Source organism: Lithobates pipiens, unplaced genomic scaffold, assembly GCF_037356315.1.
Source record: "Lithobates pipiens isolate NorthernLeopardFrog02 unplaced genomic scaffold, aLitPip1_a1.2 Scaffold_23, whole genome shotgun sequence".
NCBI classification, from domain to species: domain Eukaryota; kingdom Metazoa; phylum Chordata; class Amphibia; order Anura; family Ranidae; genus Lithobates; species Lithobates pipiens.
The window spans coordinates 279,450,234-279,475,149 of NW_027507785.1; the positions used below are offsets into that span (position 1 = coordinate 279,450,234).

Here is a 24,916-nt window from a genome sequence, read left to right on the forward strand (position 1 = left end):
TTTTTTGCATGCTAGTCTCCATATCAAAAAAGAAGGGGTTACAAAAGTTACAAAAATTCATGTACAATAGAATAAAAATTCAGAAGTGATGTAATGTGTTGTATTGCATTTTCAGGCGAAAACCGTACTGATTAATCGAAAATCATAAAATCTGGTATCGTGTGAGAAAAATTTTCGTGCTTGTCCCATCGGATAATTTCACATGAATTTTTGTGATCGGTTCTCGAAAGCTGTATACTAAATGATCAGATTGTCGTATGATCACTTTGAAAGAGGTATTTTTCGTACGATTTTCTGATCATGTGTACAGGCCTTTAGTCTATATGTGACGTCACTTCCCAGGCATTTCCCAGCCATTGTCGGCTCTCTCCTGTACACAGAGGGTGACGCTGGAGACTGGACTAGAGTGGCTTTAGATTAGGCAAGTATAGCAATTTTTTTATTTTAATTTTTTATACAGGGCTAGATAGATTAGTCTTAGAATGTGGCTGAGATTAGGTTTAGATATACCGTATATACTCGAGTATAAGCCAAGTTTTTCAGCACATTTTTTTGTGCTGAAAATGCCCCCCTCCGCTTATACTCGAGTCCTCCCGGTGCTGTCCCCATCTGCAGCCTTATCTCCCGGCGCTGTAATACATTCAGCTTAGTCGGCGGTCATGCAGTGTACCAAAGCCCCGCCTCCTCCTCGTCCATCATAGGCTGAACACTGACTTACTGCTGGGAAACCGAGTCATTGCTCCGTCACGGACGAGGAGGAGGCGGGACTTTGGTACACTGCATAACCACCGACTAGACAATGTATTACAGCGCCGGGAGATAATAAGGCTGCAGATGGGGACAGCAACGAGAGATCAGAACGACGGCACAACGGAAGATGGGCACAACGCCGATCAGGTGAGGCATGCAGATGGGGGACACAGTGAGGCCGCAAATGGGCATTGTTGACCCTCTTTTCCACTTACAGTAGCTGCTGCATTTTCACCCTAGGCTTATACTCAAGTCAATAAGTTTTCCCATTTTTTTGTGGTAAAATTGGGTTCCTCGGCTTATATTCAGCTCGGCTTATACTCAAGTATATACGGTAGTTAGGTTTTGCCTTTCCTTCCACTTTAAGTTAGATTTATGCTACCAGTCATGCTGGAATGGGCAACTAAAGAGTAATAGAAAAGCAAAAATTCTTATCTTTTCAGGACAAAACTCTGGTTTTGACTACTGTGCCAAAAGCCTAGCAACTTGGTTACACGTCCTTGCTTGAAAAGGAGGATCAGCATTGGTCATCTGACCAAGCGCCTTTCAATCTTTTGGTCATTTGACCAGGAATGGAGAAGACCTGGAGCAGCATATTTCAGCAATTCTATTGCTTTTAAATATGATTAACATTTAAATCATGTCACCAGAAAGGTGACAGAAGGATTTGATTAGGCACAATAGCTTTTTGGATGAGTAGCATACATAATCTTTTACAGCCCAGTCAGTATTCAGCAAAACGGATTGCAGTACATGAGCTGCAGGTCTTTTGGGAAAACGAAAGCTGTACTTCAAAGCAGAACTAAACCCATCAATTTAATAGTTTCAAAAAACAGTTACATTACCAGCACGTGTTGGGAATGTAACAGTCACATTGGTTATGCTGTCAACCAAACTGTCAAACCATCGAATGGCTGGTGTCCTGACTGATCACATGTGCAGAATCATCACAGTTGAAGATCAAACAGAGGCCAAGATGGCAGCTCCCTTGGCTTAACACAATAGGAGGGTTTCATTTCGCTTGTTAACCACTTTAATACCAGGCACTTAAACACCTTCCTGCCCAGACCAATTTTGAGCTTTCAGCGCTGTCGCACTTTGAATGACAATTGCGCGGTCATGCTACACTGTACCCAAATGAAATTTTTATCATTTTTTCCCACAAATAGAGCTTTTTTTTGGTGGTATTTGATCACCTCTACGGTTTTTATTTTTTGCGCTACAAATAAAAAAATACCGAAAATTTTGAAAAAAAAAAAGTTTTTTTGTTTCAGTTTCAAAACTTTGTAAATAAGTACATTTTCTCCTTCACTGATGGGCACTGATGGGGCTACACTGATGGGCACTGATAAGGCGGCACTGATGGGCACCAATGTGGCACCAATGAAGTGGCACTGATGGGCGGCACGGATGGGCGGCACGGATGGGCGACACGGATGGGCGACACGGATGGGCGACACGGATGGGCGACACGGACGGACACTGATAGGTGGCACAAATTGGCACGGATGGGCGGCACAGATGGGCGGCACAGATGGGCGGCACAGATGGGCGGCACAGATGGGCGGCACAGATGGGCGGCACAGATGGGCCGCACAGATGGGACGCACAGATGGGCCGCACAGATGGGCGGCACAGATGGGCACGGATAGGCGGCACAGATGGGCATGGATGGGCACGGATAGGCGGCACAGGTGGGCACGGATAGGCGGCACAGGTGGGCACTCATAGGCGGCACAGGTGGGCACTCATAGGCGGCACAGGTGGGCACTCATAGGCGGCACAGGTGGGCACTCATAGGCGGCATTGGTGTTATACTATAGTAATGGATGCCAATCAGTGCCAAACAATAATGCATGCCAATCAGTGATGCCCATTGTGGGCACTGATTGGCATCCATTATGGGCACTGATTGGCACCCATTGTGCTGACTGGCATCCCTGGTGGTCTAGGGAGGATTACCTTTTCCCTGGTGGTCTGGTGGCGTCCCTGGTGGTCCAGTGTGGGCATCCTCGGGGGGGCTGTGCTGATAATCAATCAGCACAGACCCCCCCCCTGTCAGAGGAGCAGCCGATCGGCTCTCCTCTACTCGCGTCTGACAGACACGAGTGAGGAAAAGCCGATCACCGGCTCTTCCCATTTACACTGTGATCAGCCGTGATTGGACACGGCTGATCACGTGGTAAAGAGTCTCCATCGGAGACTCTTTACCGAGATCGTAGTTGCCGGGTGTCAGACTGACACCCCGCAACAACGTTCGCCGCGATGCGCGCCCCCGGGGGCGCGCAGCGGCTCATAATCCTGATCACGTCATATGACGTCCGGTCAGGATTATGCAACCACTTTGCAGCCGTCAATTGCCTATAGGGCGGGCGGCAAGTGGTTAAGGAAGTTCTGTTGGCTCCTTGCTGGCTCGCCAAAACTGTTGAGGAAATTCACATCAAATTCTATTGCAATACAGTCTGTACCGCCTATAAAAAAATGTTTTCACTGGTTTGTCATAAAAGACAATCATAGTGGTCAACATTATATACTCTTTAAAGTCAAAGGGAAAAATTGATCTCTGCAAAGTATATGTACAGTGCCTTGCGAAAGTATTCGGCCCCCTTGAACTTTTCAACCTTTTGCCACATTTCAGGTTTCAAACATAAAGATATAAAATTTTAATTTTTTGTGAAGAATCACCAACAAGTGGGACACAATTGTGAAGTGGAACGAAATCTATTGGATATTTTAAACTTTTTTAGCAAATAAAAAACTGAAAAGTGGTGCTTGCAAAATTATTCGGCCCCTTTACTTTCAGTGCAGCAAACTCACTCCAGAAGTTCAGCGAGGATCTCTGAATGATCCAATGTTGTCCTAAATGACTGATGGTGATAAATAGAATCCACCTGTGTGTAATCAAGTCTCTGTATAAATGCACCTGCTCTGTGATAGTCTTAGGGTTCTGTTGAAAGCGCAGAGAGCATCATGAAGACCAAGGAACACACCAGGCAGGTCCGTAATACTGTTGTGGAGAAGTTTAAAGCCGGATTTGGATACAAAAAGATTTCCCAAGCTTTAAACATCCCAAGGAGCACTGTGCAAGCGATCATTTTGAAATGGAAGGAGTATCAGACCACTGCAAATCTACCAAGACCTGGCCGTCCCTCTAAACTTTCAGCTCAGACAAGGAGAAGACTGATCAGAGATGCAGCCAAGAGCCCCATGATCACTCTGGATGAACTGCAGAGAGCTACAGCTGAGGTAGGAGAGTCAGTCTATAGGACAACAATCAGTCGTACACTGCACAAATCTGGCCTTTATGGAAGAGTGGCAAGAAGAAAGCCATTTCTCAAAGATATCCATAAAAAGTCTCGTCTAAAGTTTGCCACAAGCCACCTGGGAGACACACCAAACATGTGGAAGAAGGTGCTCTGGTCAGATGAAACCAAAATTGAACTTTTTGCCCACAAAGCAAAACGATATGTTTGGCGTAAAAGCAACACAGCTCATCACCCTCAACACACCATCCCCACTGTCAAACATGGTGGTGGCAGCCTCATGGTTTGGGCCTGCTTTTCTTCAGCAGGGACAGGGAAGATGGTTAAAATTAAGGGGAAGATGGATGCAGCCAAATACAGGACCATTCTGGATTAAAACCTGTTGGAGTCTGCAAAAGACCTGAAACTGGGACGGAGATTTATCTTCCAACAAGACAATGATCCAAAACATACAGCAAAATCTACAAAGGAATGGTTCACAAATAAACGTATCCAGGTGTTAGAATGGCCAAGTAAAAGTCCAGACCTGAATCCAATCGAGAATCTGTGGAAAGAGCTGAAAACTGCTGTTCACAAACGCTCTCCATCCAACCTCACTGAGCTCGAGCTGCTTTGCAAGGAAGAATGGGCAAGAATTTCAGTCTCTCGATGTGTAAAACTAATAGAGACATACCCCAAGCGACTTGCAGCTGTAATCGCAGCAAGAGGTGGCTCTACAAAGTATTAACGCAAGGGGGCCGAATAATTTTGCACGCCCCACTTTTCATTTTTTTACTAGTTAAAAAAGTTTCAAAAATCCAATAGATTTCGTTCCACTTCACAATTGTGTCCCACTTGTTGGTGATTCTTCACAAAAAATAAAAATTTTATATCTTTATGTTTGAAGCCTGAAATGTGACAAAAGGTTGAAAAGTTCAAGGGGGCCGAATACTTTCACAAGGCACTGTATGCACAGGTAAACAGCCATTCACTTGTATAAGTGGCTGTACAAAGCACCTGCGAGTCTCCAGCACCACAAAAGCACCAGGGATTCTAGGCTAGAAGACCTTGAAGCTTTTAGACAGCAGTGTGCATGGAGCCTATGACTGCTTTCACAGCCATACATCCCCCTTTAACATGATGCAGCTAAACTTCCAAGGGGGTGAACCATTTAGCAGGCACTGTATATACAAGTAATCAAATAAAGAGACTGCATTAATGTAAATATATTTAGACCTGCAAGCAAACAATTTCAAGGCGTGCAGTCTCAATTTATATTTAACATATTTAAAGCCCTAAAGAGCTATATGAACACAATATTGAGGAGTCATTTGTGCATCATAACATGAATATTTCTCCCGAAATGCGTACACTGGGAATGCGTGCAAAACGAGCCGGAACAACTTGGCTTTTTCTTGTTATCCCAAGCAGACATGTCACACTGGAACTTTCACATGCGTCACCATCGTTTAGATACATGTGATATGGTCTATCATGCACAGTTCTGCTTTTTAAGGTTCAAGACAGCAGGAAAATGGATTGTTGAGCTGGCAGTATAATGGTTTCTCTGACACTACAGAGCACCGCTTTATATATCTTTTATTTAACTTCCACTCAGGATCCAGCAGAAAACATCAGCAGAGCGTCAAGGAAAATACAAAGATCTGAAAAATGCAGTACAGCAAATGTGTTTGCAATTCCATTGCCAACTGTGAACTTCAGTCTGAACGGAATGAAATCACATTGTACAAAATTCCATTTTATCACTTATTTTCGGCAAGGAAAGGCATTGAGAAAGGCTTAAAGAGAAAATGAGAAACACTAAGAAGCTAAGAATACGTAAAATCAGAAAAGGAGGGGAGGGTAAAAAGGGGAGAAGGGGGAAAAAGAAAAAAGGAGGATGATAAAGGTAAAGTTATCTTGGCAATGAGTTTTGAATTTTGTTACCTGCCAAAGGATTTTTACTACTGTATTTGAGCAATAGAGTTTGGTCACACATCTACCTGAGCTTGTGATTGGACAATAAATAAATAAAAAAAAAAAAAAAAAAAAGAAAAGAAGAACTCCGATGAAATCATCACTCTATTCCAATTGGCTTCTAGTGCTGACCCTGTCTCTAAAAGCATGCATTCTGCTAAACAAAGGATTGCAAAGGGCCGATATTAGGTCAAAATAAGGTATGCCAACTCAATGTAAAAAATTGATTTTGTTTTTACTTTAATGCACAAGTATTACCGTATATACTCGAGTATAAGCCGAGATTTTCAGCCTCTTTTTTGAGGCTGAAAGTGCCCCCTCGGCTTATACTCGAGTCACCGCTGTCTGACTGCTCGATCAGCGTATCGAGCAGACAGACGGCGGACATTAAAATTTAAAAGCCGCGCCTCCTTCTCCGCCTCCGCCTGTGATAGGCGGAACACTGAATTTCCCAGCAGTCAGTGTTCCACCTATCACGGACATCCGCTCATTCTCATACTACGGACGAGTATGAGAGGATGTCCGTGATAGGCGGAACACAGGCTGCTGGGAAATTGAGTGTTCCGCCTATCACAGGCGGAGGCGGAATTTTGAATTGTAGAATGGCCGCCGAGAAGAGCGGCGATCCATCGGCACGGCACGGGACGGAGGAGGCACGGGACGGAGGAGGCACGGCACGGGACGGAGGAGGCACGGGAAGGAGGAGGCACGGCACGGGACGGAGGAGGCACGGGACGGAGGAGGCACGGCACGGGTCGGAGGAGGCTCGGGACGACGGCGGCTCGGGACGGAGGCTTGGGACACAGGTAGGCTGGACACACACACAAGGCTGCACGGACACACACACACACACACACACACACACACACACACAAGGCTGCACGGACACACACACACACACACACACACACACACACAGGGATGGATGGATGGATGGATACACACACACACACACAGGGATGGATGGATGGATGGATACACACACACACACACACACAGGGATGGATGGATGGATGAATACACACACACACACACACACACACACACACACAGGGATGGATGGATGGATGGATACACACACAGGGATGGATGGACGGACACACACACAGGGATGGATGGACACACAGGGATGGACGGACACACACACAGGGATGGACAGCCATGTCTCACCCTCGGCTTATACACGAGTCAATAAGTTTTCCAGTTTTTTGGGGGTAAATTGGGGGCCTCGGCTTATATTCGGGTCGGCCTATACTCGAGTATATACGGTATACTATTTTTTTTCTTTTCTTTTTTTTTTTTTTTACATGTAACTGGAGTTTACCTTTGAAGTTGAACTCCAGGCACATATAAATAAAAAAACACCTATAATAAGGCTTACCTGTAGGTAAAATGAATATCTCCTAGACCTGTATGATTTAGGAGATATTCGCCTTGTATACAGCCACAGACATCAGCAGCCCATGTGTTCTGAAAATCAGAGCTCTTTGCCAGAAAGAGGACTCCCGCACACACGAGCAGGAGTGATGTCATCGCAGCTCAGGTCCCTCACAGCGCCAGAGCCGCCAACCCAGAAGAAACGCAGAGGGAACATCAGCTCCCTAATCGGTGATGCCGGAACTTCGTTCTAAGGTAAGTGTTTCATAATGAGCTACAGGTTGTTTTGGGGAGTATACAACCGCTTTAAAGCACATCTTCAGCACATCTTTTTTATTTATTTTTATTGTTTTGTTTATTTGCGCAGTTTAACCACTTCAGCCCGGAAGATTTGGCTGCTGAATGACCAGGCTATTTTTTGCGATTTGATACTGTGTCGCTTTAACTGACAATTGGGCGGTTGTGCGCACAGCACCCAAACAAAATTGACGTCCTTTTTTTCCCCACAAATAGAGCTTTCTTTTGGTGGTATTTGATCATCTCTGCGGTTTTTATTTTTGCGCTATAAACAAAAAAAAGAGCGCCAATTTTGAAAAACACAATATTATATATTTTTTACTATAATGAATATCCCCCTTTTTTTTTTAAAAAAGCTGCATTTTTTCTTAGTTTAGGCCAATATGTATTCTTCTACATATTTTTGGTAATAAAAATTGCAAAAAGCATATATATTTATTGGTTTGCGCAAAAGTTATAGCGTTTACAAAATAGGGCATACATCTATAGCATTTTTTTTATTATTATTATTATTAATTATTTTTTTTTTTTTATTTTTTTTTAATAGTAATGGCAGTGATCTGGGACATTATGGTGGACACATCGGACACATTTTTGGGAACATTGGCATTTATACAGCAATCAGTGCTATAAAAATGCACTGATTACTGTAAAAATGTCACTGCCAGGGAAGGGGTTAACACTAGGGGGCGATCAAGGGGTTGTGTTGCCTGTGTGTTTTTCTAACTGTAGGGGGAGGGGACTGACCTAGAGGAAATGACAGATCGTGACTCCTAGCCATTAGGAAATCAAGATCGGTTTCTTCACTGAACAGAACAGGGATTTGTATGTTTACACACACACGTTCCTGTTCTGCCTCTGTGCCCGTGATTTCTCGTGACCATGAGCATTGGCACCCCTGCAGTGCAGTGGCGCACACGCTATCCCGCTTAAAATAGCTACGACGGCTCGTGGGATCGTGCCAACCTGCCGCAGTATGATGGCAGCTGGTCAACAAGCGGTTAAAGCGGAGGTCCACCCTAAAGTGGACCTTCCGCTCATCGGAACCCTCCCCCCCCTCTGGCGCCACAATTGGCACCTTTCAGGGGGGAAGGGGGTGCAGATACCTGTACAGTACAGGTATCTGCACCCACTTCCGGGATAGCTCTCTGCGGAAAGGGGCGTATATTACGCCCCTTTCCACAAGTGCCCGCCCCTTTCCGGAAGTGCCCCGCTGCCTGCTGGGAAAACACACAGATCCCAGAGGCAGCGGGGACCGTCCTTATTGCGCAGCGCGGCTCGCGCATGCGCAGTAGGGAACCGGGAAATGAAGCCGAAAGGCTCCATTTCCTGATTCCCATACCCAAGATGGCGGCGGCAGCACCCGAGAGACGATCTACAGATCGGCTTCGGGTGCCGACATCGCGGGCGCGCTGGACAGGTAAGTGTCACTATTTTAAAAATCAGCAGCTGCAGTATTTGCAGCTGCTGGCTTTTAAAAAAAAAAAAAAAAAAAAAAAAAAACGCGGAGTCCCGGCGGACTCCCGCTTTAAACATTTTATGTGTTTTTTATTTTCTATTGTGAATAAAATATGAGTTTGACATTTGCAAATCAGTGCATTCTGTTCTTATGAAGATCTTACACAGCATCCCAACTATTTTGTATTGGAGTTTTATTTTGGTAAATTTATAAATGTCATCCAGTTATACCGGACTCTTCAAAAGAGTTAGTGACCTTTAAGGCAAGATGTGACGTGGTCCATGGGCATGGTTTAATTAACCTCAGAAAGCCATCATCTGATTGTCTACATGGGGGCAGACGGGGTTCTTTCCACATAACTGGAATGCACATGCTCACAGCATTAAAGGGGACAAGTCACAAAAGGAATACGTAGGCTGCTTTGTAGAACGCCTTCTGCATGAGCAGCACTGATGATTGGAACCACATATTACAAAGCACGCTATGCTCTCCGGAGAGCGCAATGTGCTTTATGATATACGATTTGAATGCATTCACTCGAGCACAAGGAGCCATACACCATGGAAGACAAAAATATATCTGTGCCTGGGAGTGACAGGTGTTTGCGTATAGCCAACATGTACAGTGCCTTGAAAAAGTATTCATACCTCTTGAAATTTGCCACATTTTATCAAAAATTATTTTCATCAAAAATTATTTACGTGGAAAAAAATTTTAAAACCATTTATCATTTTCCTTCTACTTCACAATTATGTGTTGGTCTATCACAGGGATCTGCAATTAGTGGACCTCCAGCTGTTAGAAAACTACAAGTCCCATCATGCTTCTGCCTTTGGGTGTCATGCTTGTGGCTGTCAGAGTCTTGCTATGCCTAATGGGATTTGAAGTTCTTCAACAGCTGGAGGTCCGCTAATTGCATATTCCTGGTCTATCACAAAATCCATTTAGGTTTTTTTGGTTGTAACATGACAAAACGTGGAAAATTTCAAAGGATATGAAGACTTTTTCAAGGCACTGTATGTGCACAGTATACAATATATCTTACAAAAGTGAGTACAAACCCCTCACATTTTTGTAAAAAAAATTTATTATACCTTTTCATGTGACAACACTGAAGATATGACACTTCGCTACAATGTAAAGTAGTGAGTGTACAGCTTGCATAACATTGTAAATGTGTTGTTGTCCCCTCAAAATAACTCAACACAGCCATTAATGTCTAAACCACTGGCAACATAAGTGAGTACACCCCTAAGTGAAAATGTCCAAATTGGGCCCAAAGTGTCAATATTGTTTGTGGCCTCCATTATTTTCCAGCGCTGCCTTAAAGCGGGAGTCCACCGGGACTCTGCGTTTTTTTTTTTTTTTTTAAAAGCCAGCAGCTACAAATACTGCAGCTGCTGACTTTTAAATAGTGACACTTACCTGTCCAGCGCGCCCGCGATGTCGGCACCCGAAGCCGATCGCTCGCTCGTCTGGCGGGTCCTGCCGCCGCCATCTTGGGTATGGGAATCAGGAAATGGAGCCTTTCGGCTTCATTTCCCGGTTCCCTACTGCGCATGCGCGAGCCGCGCGGCGCAATCCGGACGGTCCCCGCTGCCTCTGGGAGCTGTGTGTTTCCCAGCAGGCAGCGGGGCACTTGCTGAAGGGGGCGGGCGCTTGCGGAAAGGGGCGTAACGTACGCCCCTTTCCGCAGAGAGCTAGCCCGGAAGTGGGTGCAGTTACCTGGATTATCCAGGTAACTGCACCCCCCTCCCCCCTGAAAGGTGCCGATTGTGGCGCCGGAGGGGGGGGGGGGGATTCCGATGAGCGGAGGTCCATTTTAGGGTGGACCTCCGCTTTAACCCTCTTGGGCATGAAGTTCATCAGAGCTTCATAGGTTGCCACTGGAGTCCTCTTCCACTCCTCCAAGATGACATCACGGACCTCGTGGATGTTAGAGACCTTGCGCTCCTCCACCATCCGTTTGAGGATGCCCCACAGATGCTCAATAGGGTTTAGGTCTGGAGACCTGCTTGGCCAGTCCATCACCTTTACCCTCAGGTTCTTTAGCAAGGCAGTGGTCGTCTTGGAGGTGACGAGAATGAGAACAATAATCATAAATTCATAGCAAAGTCTTTGGGTAAATTAAAAGAGAAGTACAGGAATCTGTATTTGTAGACTCATACTTACCTAGGGAGATGCAGCATAAGTCCGATGCTGCATCTGTCCCCCACCAGCTCTGCACTGAGAACCAACCAATCAAGCCAATCGCTCGGTTCTCAGAACTCCATGAGCAGAGCACTGGGCTGTGGAGAGGGGCGGGAGTGGCCGGCTTGGGCTCTCATCGGCTCGCTGAGACACTGTGCCGGGTGCAGGTCCAGGCACATGGGCATATCCCGAGCATATAGTCGCGGTCTTCCCCGAGCCTGGACCAGCTCTGTGATGTCAGCAGGCAGCGAACTTCAGAAAATGCAGTTCATTCTGCATTCCTGTGATCCTCAGAAGTACAGCCAAATTGGCTTTGGCTTTACTACTCCTTTAAGAGTAATGTTCATGCAGCTCCTCACAGCAGATCTTGTGATCGATCCAACAAACTTGTAAAGAACAAGGTAAACAAGGGTTCAGGAATTAATTAAAAACTGTATAGTTTATCCCATGAAGGACACAATATCATTTACACAGAGGTTGCTTGTATTAGACGCTGTGCTGATAAACCAGGAGCCCAAAATAAGAGAAGCACAGTGATGTCACATAAGCCCCGGGCTCAGTGGTGCTAGACCTGCAGTAAGCTGTCAGAATGCAGGCCTAACGCCATAAAACCAGGGCTTATCTGACATCACTGTGCTTCTCTTTTTTGGGCTCATGGTTTAGCACAGCGTCTCTTGCACCCAGTCAATACAGTCAACCCCTGTGTAAGTATTATTATGTTCTTCATAGGATAAGCTATACCATTTTAACCAATTCATGCCCCCTTGTTTACCTTGTTCATTACACGCTTGTGTACAAAGCCACCTGTAGAGGAAAAAAAAAAAGACAGGCTGCAGCTGTATGCTGGTAATAAAGCATCTCAGCCTTTACTGCGTACATTTACAGATCAGCATCCTTGCACACAAATTGTCTGCATCCAAGGGAGTACCTCTGTCCTGTATGCAAGAAAACACTTGGATGTGCGGCTATAGCGTGCTGTATACTTTTTTTTCGGGGGGGCATGCACAGGGGCGCAGAGAGCCATACACTGAGAAGTTACATATTTCTGCACCTTGAAGTGACAGGTGTTCTAGTACCTGTGTAAACCAATGACAGGCTGCGGCTGTATGCCAGCAAGCAACTGCACATTTATCTTTTTGCAAGTAAGCATCCAGATATGCAGCTGTAGAGGATAGTGTGCTTTATGATATGCGTTTTACTTGGGCTCATTCGCATGGGCATAGAGAGCTATACACTGCGATAAACATATTTCTGCACCTTGGAGTGACAGGGGTTTGCATACAGCCACGTGTGCAAATAAATGACAGGCTGTGGCTGTATGCTGCCAACTGTATATCTATCCCTGTTTGCAAGTAAACACTCAGATATGTGGCTGTAGAGCAGGGATATGCAATTAGTGGACCTCCAGCTTTTGCAAAACTACAAGTCCCATCATGCCTCTGCCTCTGGGTGTCATGCTTGTGGCTGTCAGAGTTTTGCTATGCCTCATAGGACTTTTAGTTCTGCAACAGCTGGAGGTCCACTAATTGCATATCCCTGCTGTAGAGGGTAGTGCACTTTTTATTTTACGTTGTATTTGGGCTCATTCATATAGGTATAGGTGCAGACAGCTGTATACTGAGAAAGATGCGTGTACTTCTGCCCCCGGAAGTGACAGGTGGCTGCGTACAGCTACCTATACAAATCAATGACAGACCGTGGTGCTTCACTGGTAACCTCACATCTGGGGATAGATCAGAGACCTTGGACAGAAACTGTCTACACTTCCTTCTCTGTACGCAGATACTTCTCTATGCAGCCTCCTTGAACTCTTGGTGGACTCCAACAAACTAAAATTACCACCAACCTTTTATGTCACTGAAGGATTCTAGTTTGAAGATTTGATCTCCAGGACATCTGCACATGAGTACTTAGCTCCACTCAGTTGCTATGGACATGGCTCACTCCTTGTTGGATTTTCAATTTACTTTGCATTACAGAACATGCAGCTATGGGGGAAGGGGCCGGTCTGTACACTCTGATAGGCTTATCTCCCAAATAGTGTGAAATGCTATTGAGTGGTCCAGTCCGCCTGCATCCATCCTTTGGGAAAATTGACGGCAATCCTTCACCAAGAAAAAAACAAAAACGTGCATATACAGTAGTTCACGAACTAGACCTATTATGTGTTTTGCTGAGCCTGGCCATACCTGGCATTATGTTACACTTCAAAAGAAAATCCACTCTTGGTGCAGCCATGCTGAATAATGATCTGCTGGGACTCCTCAATCCTTTCTCATGTGTATTGTTGGCGATGACATAAAATGCCAAAACTCAGATAACGTGGAAACCTTAAAATGAAATTGAAGTAAACCTGCCATATCCGACAGGAAAATGAAAGGAGAGCAATAGGTAATATAACTAAAAAGGGCAGCAGGAGGTAAGTGTAATGCGTTAATGAAATGTACCTCTGTGCTTTGCTTTTTCCAAGTTATGTAGCGATACAATACTGTTAGCGCAATGCTTACAGGCCATGCCCTCTTTTTCCCACCACGGACCAACATTTGCAGGGTCTAATTTTATTGAAATAAAGCAGGGAACAGAGGCATTGGCCAACGGTACAGCTGAGCTTTCTGCCATTTTTCCTACAGCCGCAACTCGAAAAGGACATTAAGGCTGGGTTCACACCGCTGCGGGGGGAGAACCGGATGTGATTCGCACAGCAAATCACATCCGATCTCCGTAGCGCTGCGAGTTCAGCCATACAGATAGTATGGCTGAATTCGCAGCGGTCCCGCAGCAAACTCGCACGGGACCCTTTTTTGGGTCCGCAACGGAATCGGATCGCATGGGGGTTCACACCATGCGATCCGATTCCTGTGCGAGTCGGCAGATCGCACTGCGATATGCCGACGGATCTGGGGGTGTCATTAACATAACATTGACACCCCCAGCCGTCCGCATAGGGCAGTGTGAACTGCCGGCGGGAGGTATGCGATGCGGGAAAACGCCGCGGATTCGCGGCGTTCCCGCATCGCAGCAATGTGAACCTAGCCTAAGGATGCAAGTGTAATTAAGGCTACTTGTACCTCCCACTGTCCTTGGTTCTAGTTCCTGAAGCTACCCTTAGCCCTTGTACACACGGTTGGACATTCCAACAGAAAATATCCGATCGGACCACGTTGTCAGATAATCCGACCGTGTGTGGGCTCCATCGGACTTTCGGAATATCTGACTGACAAAGTTTTAGAGCCGGGCTATAAAATTTTCCGACAATATGGTCCAATGGGACTTTGTCCTATTGTTTGCAGAGAATTCCGATCGGACAAAGTGCCACGCATGCTCAGATCAAATTCCTAGACCAAAGCTATTGGCTACTAGCCTGAACTTATTCCCGTCGTAACAAAATAACGTCATCACGTTATGAATGATCGGATTTTCCGACAACCTTGTCTGACTATGTGTATGCAACACAAGTTTCGGACAAAATCCGTTGGACAAAATCCGACGGATTTTGTTGTCAGAATGTCCGACCGTGTGTACAAGGGCTTAGAAAGACAAGAATGGTGGTACCCATTTATCATCCTCATGAGCGTAACAGAAACCCTCAATACATGGGGTGCTAAAATTTACAAATATTGACTTCCATGTCATAAATCTAGTGTATGCAATATGTGTCTGCCAGAGGCACAGCGTATTGCATTGAGGGATGGCGAGGCAAAGCTAAACTTGTATTCGCATATGCATTACCCTTGTTCTGGAATGATCATGATGAGCAAGACCATACCAAGATATTTACCCTCCTTTAAAAAATGTGACATTCACATTTGTGGACTATTGTCTATCACACTTAAATGAGCTTGTTGGACATCTCATTTCAAAACCAGGGGAATTAATATGAAGTTTGCTCCCGTGTTGCATCTACAACAGCTTCATTCTTCTGTAAAGGATTACCACAGGATTTTGGATGGGTTCTGTGTTGCATGGGTTAGGCATTGATGCTACACAAGAAAATATGGCTTGCACTTGGTATTCCAATTTATCCCTAAAGTGTTCAGTAGGGTTGAGGTCAGGGCTCTGTTCAGGCCACTCGAGTTCTTTCACACCAAACTCATAAAACCACGTCTTTATGGAGCTAGCTTTGTACACAGGTACTTGAGTATGCTGAAATAGAAAAGGGCCTTTCCTAAACTGTTGCAACAAGGAAGAAAGCGCAGAATTATCTGAAATGTCTTTGTATACCCTAGGATTAACAGTATCTAAAAATTCTACTTTGGAGGGCTGTCAACATATTTTTGGTCTTAGGTCTCATTCACATGGCCTTCCAAGGCTATATGCTGACCAGATTAGTGTATTTGTGTGGTGCGTACAGCCAGGTATCTAATCAGTTGCGGCCGCTTAGCCTGTACATCATTGACAGGTTCTTCAGCTGTTTACATGTAATCGCACTTGGAGCAATTACCTTGCAACAAATGTGCAGCCCTGAATACAAACGGTCTACTTATAGGGCCACTAATCTGTCCTCAATTGCATGTAATTTCTCCTAGATAGTGTTGGCCTTTTATTGATTCATGTAGGCTTCCTAGCTGCAGAACTTACAAACACCTGGCTTAACCTACCTCAAAAAATGCTGATCTAGGTGGTGCAAGGCCCTGGACAACTGCAAGAACAAGGCCTTTTAGTGTACGTATGAAAGTCAGATGTCCAAACTTTTGGCCACATAGTGAAGGTGTAAGGGTCATGTGTCCACAAACTTTTGACCATATCAGTGTATACATATCAAATACCCAGCAGGTGAAGCATTACATAACCAATACAGGAGACTCATCACTTGAGTCTATTATTCTAGGCTGTTTTGTGGCCCAACTTGCTAATAAAATACATATAAAAATATCAAGCCCTTCTACCAACAATTTCAAAATCGCCAAATAACCGTTTGACTGACAGGTACTTCAAACTATCAGTGTTCAACCAGAAGGCCCCTTCCACATGGGGCGGACCTCGTCAGGAGTCCGTCTGCTCAGTATAATCTATCCGCTAAACCCAGCTGAGCAGGCTTATGTAGAGCGGACACAGTCACAGCCTGCTCTTCTCTATTGCCTGCCCATTTACACCAGACTACCATCCAATCCACTAGACAGGTGGACAATGTATTCCATCTGCCTGTTTTTAATGGAATGGACTGGATGTTGACAGGTGTAAAATGGACACATGTCTATAGAGGATATTGGAGGGTCAGATCGGGTCCATCTGAAAAACTGACCGGAAGACATGATCAGTCTGCCCGGGGCCTAAATATCCATTTTGTAGACTTAAAGCAGGTCTTTACTCTCCCAAACAACTTAACCTCTACTCACCCCTCTACTTCCTCTGAACTAAAAAATGTTTTTTATAGCTTTATTTTATTTTTTATTTACTTTTTACCCTGGCCTGCCAGCATCCTTGCCTTGAAAAGAATGAAGTCCATTCCCCAGCATCCTCCTAGGAAATCCCCATCACATATCCGAGGCGGCTGTGGGAGGAGGGACTCACAATGGCTGGACATCAGGGGCCAGCTGCATGAACACGGAAGAGACAGCCACCTCCCGATGACCAAGGGGGACCAAGATGGCAACCCGAGACCCACAGCAGGTCAATGCTGAATTTGCTAGGCAAGCGAGTATGTAAAATAAGGACAACTTAGACAGGAGGGGTTAAAAACACATCCAAAACTCCTGTCCAAATACAATTTCGCAGATAATGGCAAAAGCATTTATGTACATTTACACACAATAACCAGATCTTAGCTTTTATTATCTCAGCATAGAATAAAGATAGAAGATATTGGATTAGTTACCATGAGTTGCCACACAATCAGTAGCATTTTTTGCTATGCAAAATTCAGCTGAAAGCTGAAGGCTTGCCATGACCTTTGAAAAAAAAGAATGTAAACAAATATGGCGGACCCCAGGGGCGTTGTATAATTCCAAGTGCAATAATCATCTGGTTATTATCCAGCAATGAACACCAGATTCCTCCCCACTGTTCTCTTCACAAAGCCATATTGATCACAGTTAGAGAAAAATCAATCCATTTTTGATGCTTTGAAACGGTAATAAATCAAATTCCAGCGTCCGTGCCAGACTCTGCATGTCTGTGTGCCATCATAACATGGAGCGTTGGATCTGCGGCTATTGTTGTATCTGAATAGAACAGACATATACACTCTAGAGTCCTGAACCAGCACGTTGCAAAACAGGAGGATTAAATTTTAATAATGTACAAAGCCTCCAGTATGGTGGGGATTACCCTGCGCTGTGCAGACAAACACAAGCCAGGACACAGTGATAGCCTATGCCATCTCTTAGCTGCTTCGGGAAGCAAAACGGGGATTGCCATGACACAGAGCATGGATTTCTCATTTGGGATCAGCAAGTAATGCCTGCAGAAAACTTCCCCTCTCTCTATGCACAAGTTTTCAGGTTTCCCGCAGGTTGCCAAGACAACAGCCGCCATTAGAATACAAATCACCCCTGCTGCAGGAAGAACCTAAGCTGCATGCAAATATGAGGAATGACTGAGTAAACAGGGTGTCACCGGGGTCAGGGCAGACAAACAGAGTACAAAACAGTGCGTTATTAATGTCCCACATGGACTGTCAATGCATGGGAACAGCGGTCATTATTCAAGGGGCCATGTGGTTTATGTGGGCTCGGGTTTGGCACTTGGCGCTGAACTGCGGTACAATCGCTGGGTCACACCATGACCTTGGCTGCAGTCGATTAACCCAGGGAGTGCTGAAATAAATCCAGCTACTTGTGTTTTATTCTCTCGATTAATCTTATATCAGAGCTGAAAAAAGAGAAGCTCTTGCAGTGATGATTACGCAGCCTACCATGTTTCTATAGAACCAGAGACAATGGCGTAGATCTCTTGTATACAACAACAGGGAATGGCAATAATAGTGCATTATAGCTGCATGGCGTTGGGTTGCGTAGGCGTCCTGAGAGCCTACAAGTAAATGTTGTCTTTATTGCTATTCCACATAAAAAGGAAGGATGTTCAACTTCTGATCATTCTATGGTTGGCAGAGCATAATGGAAACTAATTCCACAACAGCTGAAGTGCAATAGGCTGCCTGGTAGGCTTCAAAGACATAATGGGGAGTGATGTTGGCTATTTTTTTTTCGGTAAATACCAAAAAAATAAAAAATATTGATGCATTATGATTTACAGCCATTTATACAGTATAGTGCCAACAATTTACACAGCCCTTTACATACTGTGCATTTACATTAGTCCCTATCCTCAAGGAGTTTCCAATCGAAGGTACCTCCTATCTCACACACTTTTTAAGGCCAATTTAGACAAGAGACAACCTACCAATCTGTCTTTTGAGTGTGGGAAGGAACTGGAGTACCCAGGATAACCGGAGAGCACACAAGGAGAACTTCATGCAGATCGTGTCCTGGTGGGGATTTAAACCAAGAACCCCACTGCTGCATTCCATTTCTATCAATGAACAACCCACTAGTACATTGGTACACAACCTGTGGCCCTCCAGCTGTTGCGGAACTAAAATTCATGCCTCGGCCTTTGGGAATCATGCTCGTTTAACTGACAGCCTTGCAAAGCCTCATGGGACTTGTAGTTCTGGAACAGCTGGAGGACAACAGGTTGAGCACCCATGCACTAGTATGATGTCATTCTTGCCAATGGAATTTAGATTTTTATTATCATGGACACTAGGGGTGTAATGTATCTGCTTTTTATTTAGATTATTTTAGCCAATTCACACAAAACTGATCTGTAGCTACACGGTAATACGCATTATGGCATGCATTAATGTGCATTGTATTAAGGCAGCCTATTCATTATAAAACAGGCTGCCAACACACAACGGATGAAAAAACATCCAAACTTTTTTTCCCCAAGATGTAGTACACCACAATGCATGGTATATTCTCTGTGGTATGCATTGTGCTCTACTGACCAATGCATTGAGCTGCAAATCAATGAACGGCATCGCAACATAGAGTAGGTGCATTCCCATGCATGTTACCGCTAAACAGAGAAGTACCATCTCTCAGCAGTAGAAATCAGATCCAATCCTTCTCTATTATTTTTCAGCTTTAAATCTGATACCCAGCAGCAAGAGAGATTGCTTTACAGTCAGGTCATTGGTCGCATTAGGTCACATTTAAGACCCCTTTCACACATGCGGACATTATGTCCGTATTTCATCCATCCGTTTGCGGATGAAATACGGACATACATGCATTCCTATGGGATAGCGGGTGTCAGTGGATTAACATCCGCAGACACCCGCTATCGTCCGCCTCCGCTATTGTCCGATTCTGCAGACGGAGGAAAATCCTATTTTTCTATCCGTCTGCAGAGCGGATCGGATGAACACGGACAGACGGTCCGTGCTCATCCGATCCCCCATAGAGGAGAGCGGAGAGCTGACTGGGCGCAGAGACCGCCCTGTCCGCCGCCGGCTCAGCGGGGACAACTGAACGATCCCCGCTGAGCAAGCGGATCATCACGGGGCGGATCATTACTGATCCGTCCCGTGTGAAAGGGGCCATAGACTTGCACCCCATTGCAGTATACTAAGAAGTGATAGCCTTGGAGCACCTCAGCGGAGCTTGTAAACTGTTAGTTCTGAGCAGGGACACCCCACCAAACACCACAAGGGGTTTCTCCAGAATGGACCAGAACCATTTTGCCATTACCGCCATTGTTGTAGTAAATATTGTTGTAGTAAACATTGTTGTAAATATATCATTACAGTAAAACCTTGGATTGCGAGCATAATTTGTTCCAGAAACATGCTTGTAATCCAAACAACTTATTCCCCATAATAAATAACAGAAACTCAGGCAATTCGCTCCACAGCCATTTATTTATAGGTTCTTCAGTTTATAGTCCATATAAAAAGCTTATAGCAATGTGACCAGGTTGTGTAACCATAAAATGCCGATTCACAAGTGGCAGCCTCCACAGGGGGATTAGAAGCAAAATCTCGCAGGAGCTCCAGAGTATAAAAGAAGAGGCGCCTCCAAGTGTAGCAATATGGTTACATTTAATGAAGGTACAACATTTAGCAACTCACATGGTTGATGATTAAAACAGGCACATCTAAGTATGCAGGCATCCAGGTGAAAGCTGTCCACATAGACCATCCTCCGCACCGCCGGCTCTCACCGCAGTCAGTCTGCAATTGTGGACAGGAAGACTCGCCTGAACGTGAGGCTCGAAACGCTTGCTCGTGGAGCGCAGCGTGGAAGGGATGATGTCAATGGCGATGCAGAGGATGGTTTATGTGGACAGCTTTACCCCGGATGCCTGCATACTTAGATGTGCAGTTTTAATCATCAACCATGTGGGTTGCTAAATGTTGTATCTTCATTAAATGTATTGCTACATTTAGAGGCGCCTCTCCTCTTTTATACTCAGTATAAAACACTCTCAAACCAAGGTTTTACACACCTCATTCATTTCTTTTGACAATCGTTTGCAGGTATCATATTAAGAAAAAAAATCTTTATATTCTAAAGGGCAGAAAATTAAAAATATACCTTTTTCCAATTTTACCAATAATGGTTTTAAAGCAATTCATTTGATTTTATTCTGTGATTTATCCCATTTACAATACTTGAAGTGTCACTAAAGCCACATCATAAAAAACTATCAATAACTGGTGTATTACATACTGTTCATACTCAAATATTTTAAATTAGAGTGATTGATTCTCCTACAGTGTATATCACATTCCCCATAAATATGTCCCTTGAATTATATTTCTGGTACAAAGCATGGTGAAGATATTTATCAAAATAGAAAGGATATTGGCTCTCATGTTACTAGTAGCTCAAAAAAAGATGCAAATTGGAAAAAAATGGCAGCAGATAGAACAAAGTTTAATGTATTAAAAAAAAAAAAAGAGAAATTCAATTAAAAAAAAAAAGTGTGAATCTTGGGTTAAAGTTATGAGAATCTGTGTGAAAACATTCATAAATAGACCTCTAAGTGCTGGATAAAGTGGAAAAGAGTTCCAGTTTTTGGTGTGTCGCCACTGGGAAAAATTTACTTTACCAATTGAAAAATACAACATGAATTGAGAGGAAATATCATCAAAATTAGGGCCTATTCACACTAGGAGTGGCGCAACACCTAAACGCATTAAAAACACACACTGGACTTATTGGTTTTACTGCAAAGGTGTGACTGGGCTCTCAGAAAAAAAAATAAAAAAATGTCACACCTTTGACAGTGTCACAGTAACAAGCTTACACATTTTGAGATTTCCTCACCAGCTACTTTAGGCTGCTTTCACACGGGGGTGGGTGGGGGGCATTAGCAGTAAAACTAGCAGCGCTTTACCGCTGTTATAGCGGGGCTTTTCGGACGGTAGCGGGGCGCTTTTAACCACCACTAGCAGCTGAGGAAAGGGTTAAAAACGCTCCGAAAAGCACCGCTTTGCTATGCAGGCACTTCGGCAGCTGTGCCCAGTGATATCAATGGCAGGAGCAGTTTAGGAACAGTGTACACGCTACTCCCGCACCGCCCCAAAGATGTTGCTTGCAGGACTTTTTTATCTGTCCTGCAAGCGCACCGCTCCAGTGTGAAAGCACTCAGGCTTTCACACTGGGGCTGCAGAAGAGGCAGTTTACAGGCGCTTTTCAGGTGCCATTTTTTGCGCAAAAATGCCTGTAGCCTAAAGCGGAACTAAGCCAATCAATTTAACGGTTTCTCAAAACAGTTAAGTTCAAGGCATATTGTGAATGATAACGGTCACAGTTGCTTGAGCGATCAACCAAATGGTCAAGCCATCTAATAGCTAGTTGATCACATGTACATGACCATGGTAACTGCAGATCAATCAGAGGCTAATGCCTCATACACATGAGCGGATTTTCCATCGGAAAAATCTTGGATGATTTTTCTGATGGAATTCCCTTCAAGCTTGGCTTGCATACACACGGTCACACAAAAGTTCTCTGAACTTTCGACCAGTGTTGAACGCGGTGACGTACAACACTACGATGAGCCGAGAAAATGAAGTTCAATGCTTCCGAGCATGCGCCAAATTGTTTCCAAGCATACGTAGGAATTTTGCACATCGGAATTTGTACAGACGATCGGAATTTCCGATCGGAACTTTTTCCAACCGAAAAATTGAGAACATGCTCTCAATCTTTTGCTGGCTAAAATTCCATCAGCAAAAGTCAGATGGAGCATACACACGATTGCATTTTCCGTCCAAAAGCTCTCATCGGACTTTTGCTGGCGGAATTTCCTATCGTGTGTACGTGGCATAAGATGGCAGCTTCCATAGTTGTAAAGGATAGGAGGGTTTAGATCCAAATAATTTCCTCTCACCTCTTGTTCTTGGAACAGCTATACAATTTTGAATCCCCCCCCCTTTCTTGGCGACAGTGGTCATCCATACAAATAGAGGGGTGCGGCAAAGACAGTAGCTTCATTGGCTATAAGGGGAGAAGTGTTTAGGTCCTCCTTAAATTTTAGATTTTCCTTCACTTTCTATTTTGGGACAGAAAGTGAGAATGAAGCTCAAAAAGGGACAAAACATGATAGTAAAAAGAAAATCTCGACGCTATACAAAAAACACACACATATCAGGAGTTTTGCTTTAAAAACTGGATTTTTGAAAAACAAAGTTGTTAGCAAGTCAACCAAGGTCTGGTTGTCGGTTTCTAGTATAGGTTACAAATTGACAGCTTTCACCTGACTGGTTGCCAAGGTCAACTGTTCTAATAGTTTCATTACTTCAAATGTTTTTTATTTTTTTAAATAAAGAAGTCGCTGTCTCTGATCATCTCTGGTTAGAAATGACTGAGCCGGCCATTGTTTGTGCTGGTTAGCACAGCAGAACGAGGAAGGCTTGTTTTCCTCTGCTGGGAGAATTAGGCCCCCTAATCCTGTGACCTTGGCCTGTGCACACAAACACATACTCCATAGGGATACTGGGGGGGTATAGGCTCACTATTTGTATCCACAGGAAGGGAATCCTCCCCCAGAAGTAGCGTAATGACTCTCAATACTCATTCTATAGTAAATGGAGATCCTTTAACGAAACATGGCAATAGCTGTGACAACCAAAAGGAATTCTTTTGGTTACCATAGAAAAGAGAAAGTGATTGATATGTCACCAAAATATCGGGGGGGGGGGGGGTAACTGGAGAACGAACGAAAGTGTGTCCATCATACGGAAGCACCAAACGCGGCCATTTTGTTGGCAGAACCAATATATTAAGCCTATATGTTCATAAAAATGGCCAGATTTTTCATGATTAGCCAGAGACATCCAACAGTTCCCAATCCACAATGAACATTGTGGGCAGCTGAGGCTGAAGTACCAGCTATTGTATCCTGACATCCTGCACCCATGGCTGTCCAAATATATGAACAGCAACTGAATCTGATCGGATGCAGCCGCTGTTTAACAATTTTCTAATTGGCTTTTTCGAAATTCAGTTTAACAGGTGTCGAGTGGTGCTGGCAAGGACACCATTAAGCAAATTTCAGCCAGTTCATCAGAAACTGGCTGAAATTTGCTCCATGTATGGCCAAATTAAAGCGGTTTAAGTCATAATAAGCACCTCATACTAGCACATTATGACAGAGTTACCTGAAAACGAAGCCCTCCAGTAGTGTGCCATCACCGCTGTAGGCGCTTTCATCTTCAGCTGGTCGTCCTTCCAGGTTCAAGGGCTTTGGAATGTGTGTGGGAGTCATGGCTGCGGCATGAAGTTCTGAATGGACAGCACAATCCATTCAGAGTCCAATGTGCAGTCACTGGCCCTTTTCAAAGTAAATGTCTCCTAAGCATTGCTTGTTAAGGAGATATTTACTGTGTCTCTAGGTTAGCCTCATTATAGACTTACCTATAGGTAAAAATCACAAAAGAACAAAATAGGAAGGTGCAAGCATCTAGCGCATTACCAAAAATGTATAGGAGATAAAAACTTGTATAGATGGATACTCACAAAAAGTAAAACTTGTAAAGTGCGTAAACCACAAAATACCGTACAGTGCACGATACGGGTATTCCAACAACACCCTGCTATGCTGGCAAGCCGACACGTTTCAGGGGCTATGCTGGCAAGCCGACCCCTTCCTCGGAACTTAGCTAGGTAATGCGCTAGGAGCTTGCGCCTTCCTGTTTGTTCTTTTGTAATTTCACTTTGGATTCCCCTATACCAGGAGGGCTGCAACAGGATGTTGTCATCTTATAGTGCTATCCAACTGTGGAGAACCTCCGAGCTGATGTGACTGCTTCTTTTTGTATAGGTAAGAATCAACAAAGGGAGTTTACACCCACTTTAACAGACTTTCGCTCTAAATACAAATTTACCTTCTGCCTTCTCCCCTCCCCAACATTTCAATATTTTTTCTTAACTACACGGGGTTTTGGTGCTTCTGCCTTTCTCACCAAGGCAAGAAAGCCCTTCATGCCCCTTGCCCCAAGTCTGCCGCAGGATTCGAGTCTTGGCAGAGCCCTTTGGCACATCTAACCATGCATAGGATTTGCACACGTATGAAGACGGAGCAGGTATACAAGACCCAAATCTCACCATTTTTGCACTTGCATGGAAACTCTCGTAGGGCTCTGCCAGGACCCATATGCCTGGACAAA

The 24,916-nt window shown here is 44.4% G+C and overlaps 1 protein-coding gene across 4 annotated transcripts in view; it reads right to left on the bottom strand.

Annotated features, from left to right (window-relative positions):
- Positions 1 to 24,916, bottom strand: part of LRP8 (LDL receptor related protein 8) — a 318,719-nt gene that overhangs the window by 163,963 nt on the left and 129,840 nt on the right. The gene's annotated exons all lie outside the window — the stretch shown is intronic.